Source organism: Phaseolus vulgaris, chromosome 8 (assembly GCF_000499845.2).
Source record: "Phaseolus vulgaris cultivar G19833 chromosome 8, P. vulgaris v2.0, whole genome shotgun sequence".
In the NCBI taxonomy this organism is placed as follows: Eukaryota; Viridiplantae; Streptophyta; class Magnoliopsida; order Fabales; family Fabaceae; genus Phaseolus; species Phaseolus vulgaris.
Window position 1 is genome coordinate 28,371,100 of NC_023752.2, and position 5,444 is coordinate 28,376,543.

Consider the following 5,444-nt stretch of genomic DNA (forward strand, 5'->3'; position numbering starts at 1 on the left):
GTTGTGTCCCTGCAGAAGTTTGAGATGGAGCTACGTGTGGAGACACCTTCCTTTATCTGCCCTATGATGTTATCCACTGACAGATCTCTAGGAATCCTCCACTCCTTGGGCAGCTCACTCTGTTGAAGAATTTCAATCGGTTGTTTTTGCGAATCAACCGGTTGTTTTTCTGCACAGATTTCCAACTTCTCCAAACTGATGCTCTGTTCATCTTCTTCAGCATTGGTCTTTGGGATTTGATTGATTCTGCGATCTACCACATCAAAGACAACGTGAACTGATTCTTCTACAATCATCAACCTCTTGTTGTAGACTCTATATGCATGACTTGTGAGTGAATACCCTATGAAGATACCAAGGTCCGCTTTCTCATCAAACTTTCCCAAGTTTTCTTTTCCATTGTTGAGAACGAAACAGCTGCAGCCAAAGACTTTGAGATGATTGATGTTAGGCTTTCTTCCATTGAAGAGCTCATATGGAGTTTTCTTCAAGATGGGCCTTATACGCACCCTATTCATCACATAACATGAGGTGCTCACTGCATCTACCCAAAAGTACTTAAGAAGTGATGATTCACTAAGCATTGTCCTTGCTAGCTCTTCAAGAGACCTGTTCTTCCTCTCTACCACTCCATTCTGTTCTGATGTTCTTGGAGCAGAGAAGTTGTGCAGAATTCCCATCTTCTCACAGAATTTGCTGAACTTCTCATTCTGAAATTCTCCTCCATGATCACTTCTAATAGAGCCTATGTTGTTGTTCTTTGTATTCTGCAACCTTCTTGCTGGCTTTTTGAATGCAAAAAAGGCATCACTCTTTGATTCCAAGAAAAGAGTCCAAGTGTACCTATAATAGTCATCAACAATAACAAGAGCATAATAATTTCCACCGAGACTCATACTTCTTGAGGGTCCAAAGAGATCCATGTGAAGAAGTTCAAGAGGTTTCAAAGATGAAACAACATTTTTAATTTTGAAAGAACTTTTCACTTGTGTTCCCTTTTTGGCATGCTTCACAAATGTGATCCCTCTCAAACTTAAGTTTTGGCAGTCCAATCACAAGATCCTTTGAAATTAGCTTGTTCAAATGATTCATGTTGATATGAGCAATTCTTCTATGCCAAAGCCAAGATTCATCTTGCTTGGATAGAAGACATCCAATTGAACATGATGAAGAGATATATGGAAGATACACATTATTAACTCTCTTACCTACCAACATTACCTCTTTGGTGTTGGGTAGACAGATTTCACATGTGTTTGACTTGAACATCACTTGATATCCCTTGTGACATAGTTGGCTAATGCTCAGCAGATTATGCTTTAGGCCTTCTACATAAAGCACATCATGGATAACCAAGATGTCTTTGTCTCCTATGGATCCTCTCCCAAGAATCCTTCATTTGTTGTTGTCTCCATAGGTGACATGACCCTCTTGCTTAAAGGAGATACTCAGGAACTTTGATTTGTCCCCTGTCATGTGCTTGAGCATCCACTATCCAAGTACCACAGTTGCTTGCTCTCCTCCAAGATTTCCTACAAAAAAGATTTTCAAGTACAAAGATTTGGTCCCCTTATGAATGTGGGTCCATTTGGTTTACACTCATCAATTAAAGCTTTATTACCCTCAGGAATCCACTTCATAAGACCTTTAGGAACAACAAATTTTCTGATTTTACAGAACCTCACAGAATGGCCTCTTTTCATGCAATAGAAGCATGTAACAATCGGTTGTTTCGATGGTCCAATCGATTGCTTTTCTGGCATTTTCGAAAATGATTTTGAAAATCTATCTTGTTTGTTTTGTGGGTTAAAACCCAATCCAGCTTTTCCAAAAACACAGTTTTGAGATGCCAAGACATTCTCAAAGTTGGATTGGCCTTTAGAAAGTTTATCCACAGTTTTAACAAGATAGTGGACCTTCTTTTCAAGATTTTCGCAATTTTTACAAACTAGAGCATCACACTTGCAAGAGGAGTTTTTGTAGATGATTTCAAGATTTTCAAAATCTGTTTTTGTATTTTCTAATTCCTCTTCCAGTGTCTTTACTCTGTTTTCAAGCCAACTGTTCTTTTCTTTTAACCGATTGTTCAAGATATACAATCGGTTGGCTTCTTCATGTGTTTCTTGAAAGGCTTGAAGCAATCCATAATTTTCAGAGTTTGAGGAGTTTGATGACTTCCACTACTTGAGTCATCCTCCTTTCTGACCATGAAGCAAAGGTTGAGGCTTTTCTTATTTTGCCTTCTTTTTCTTCTTGCTTGACTCTTTGTCATTGCCTTCTTTGGTTCATTGTGTCCATGAGTAGCCTTGAGTGTGTCCCATATATCCTTAGCAGTTTTGCATTTTGATATCCTGAAAAACTCATTAGTATCTAGTGCAGAAGCTATTATGTTTTGAGCAGTACAATCAAGCTTGGCCATCTTACATTCATCATTGGTCTATTGAGACCAAGGTTTTGCAATGAAAGAACCATTCTTTTTAAACTTTGGAATGTAAGGACCATTCTCAATTGAATCCCAAATTCCTTGATCAATAGATTCCATAAAGATTTTCATTCTTGCTTCCCAATATTTGTAATTCAATCCACAAAATAAAGGTGGTTTGTAGATTGAAGCACCTTCCTCAAAAGATAGTTTTCCAGCCATAGAAAAAAGATTTTTGGATCAACTTGAATAACTTTCAAGAACCAAGCTCTTGATGCCAATTGTTAAAATATATGGCTTTAAACTAGAGGGGGGGGGGTGAATTGTTTAAAGAGAGTTTTCGCAACTTTTTCAACCTTGAATGAAATTACTTCAAGCAAAACCTTGATTAAGAAATCAGTTTTTCAAAACATAAAGCAAAGGCACAACACTAGTAAAAACAATCGGTTGTTTTACCGAAACAATCGGTTGTTTATACCAGTTAACAAATATCAAAATTGATTTTAAAGAGTTAGGGATAGAGAGAATGCACACAGATGTTTATACTGGTTCACTCCAAATCCAGAGCTACATTCAGTCTTCTCAGAAACCCTGAGGAAATCCACTAAGCAATCACAACTTGATCACTTACACCACAACCAAGAAAGTGACCTTGAACACCTCAAGACACACACTCTTCTTGGCAACACAGCAACACTAAGATTGTTGATCTTGATCCCCTCAAGAACACACAACCAATCTTAGCAAACACAGAAACGAAACTTGTTCAGCAGAGTACAAGGATTACACTTGTTACAGAAGATAATCTGAAATCAATACAAGCAGAATCCTATTCCACACACTTTGATCAATCACAAATACTAAGCAATCTCAGCTCTTTGAAAAACTCAAAAACTCTATTCAAAATCTTGTTACTCAAATCTGTTTTTCTGAATATATTCAAAGATGTTGTTTGTTATCAAATCTTAACAAACTCTTTTATTGCATTTAATGATTGGTCAAAGCATTTAAAGACTGGAGCGTAAGCAGTTAAATCATTTAAAGCTCAGTCAAAGATAAAACAGTTTTTCTGTTATGGTCCCAAAACAAACAATCGGTTGTTTCCTTGAATTAATCGGTTGTTTTGGTTCTAACAGTTCAACCATTTGAAAAACAGTTTTCAATCTTTTCTCAAAACATCTAAGTATAAACAATCGGTTGTTTCGACAAAACAATCGGTTGTTTCGACAAAACAATCGGTTGTTTTAACTTAGTTTGAGAAACAACCGATTGTTTTTCTGGTGCTTTGTTGTTTTATGCTTAAATTCTTGACTAACTGAAATTATGATCTAGATTCACACAAAAGATTTTGTTCAAGCTGAAAAGGTTTTCAAAAACCCCTCTTAAACAATTCACCCTCCCTCTCGTTTAAGGCCATATATTCTAACAACATTTACTTGACCTAGACCTCATGCGCATTAAACGCACCCCTAGGTCCACAAATATCCTTTGTTAACCCCCTTGCCTTTACGTACAAAAGGTTACCTTAATTATACCAAAACGGGTTACTTGTCCAACCGGGACCCAATCACATGGCCCAACAACCGAGTTGACCTTCCTATGCCATGCACCAAGATCCAACTACCGAGTACGGAGCCCTGAGCGCTCTAGTCCAGTACAAGTATCATTGGAGATACCATGGTTTCAAATGAGTCATTCTGCTATGGAATATCCCATTATAACGTTTTTGGGATTGACTTCTGCAAGTTACTGCACTATGATTATCATACGTAGGAAAGGATATTCTGAAAGAAGGTGATATCTATATAGGTGTTGATTATGTGTTGCATAAGGTTAGTTTGCCTTTTTCTTTTAGTTTGTTTGTTTACAAAGGCTTTCAATTTTGAAGATATTTTAGAGATGATAACATCAACATTAAAAGTTTAAAACATTGTTCTGAACATTTTTCTTCATTGATTATCCTTTCTTCATTTGCAGTTTTTCCTATCAGATAAGGAAGAAAATAAGTTGAATAAGCTAAAGTTAAGATTTTCTCATATATATTATGATAATCTTCTTAGTGTAAGTTGCCTTGGTTTATTCTAATGGATATTGTCAAGGGTTTAAAGGCGTAAAACCTGAATTTATGAATAGAAATATATCAAAGCTAAAAATTACATAGAACAAATTACACAAGTGACCTAAAAATCAACAATTCTGCAAACCTACTAAAAGCAAATATCAGAATTTCACCACCAAAACTAAATCTCAGGTCACTAAATTTGGCAACAAAACAGATGAAAAATAGTAGAAGATTTCCCCAACATTCAAAAGTTAAAAGGCACTAAGATATCCCCTTTAGGCCTATGCTCATCATTCTCCATTTTTTCTTTATCCCTCACAATATCCAAGACAATGTTGCTACAACAACGCTTAAACATTATGACAAGCACCTCCCTACCCCAAATTTAACTGCACTTAAGTATCACAATTTTACAACAAAAAATCATCACTCAAGAAAATGAAAAGTAAAAGTTGAAACATTTGAAATAAGCAAACAAGAACCCCACCACTGCCAAAAAAAGATATGGAAGTTAAACAAAAATTAATTTCAATTCCAATATTTTATCTTTAATGAGAAGAAGAAGAAAACCTAATGACCATAAACTTAAAATTGCAACGAAGAAAGAACAATACAGACACAAATTAAAACTCTAAATCAAATATGTCAAACACATATAAATAAAATTTGACATAGAAACAAAGAGATAGGGAAAGGAAGATAAACATTTTTCGGTTGCAGAGACCAATGGCGTTACTCGCAACTAAGAAATGAAGCAACAACAACGACCGAGTTTGAGTCTATGTAAATGTGATGGTGTTTAGAAATAAAAAAGGGGAGAAAAATAATATACGCCCTAAATTCAACATAAAAAACAAAATCAAAAGGTTAAAAGCAAAACCGAACCGGTCACAAAGCAAAAATTCAAAAAACAAAAAATAAGAAAAAACATAAATATTTCACACTAAAAAATCCAAAAAT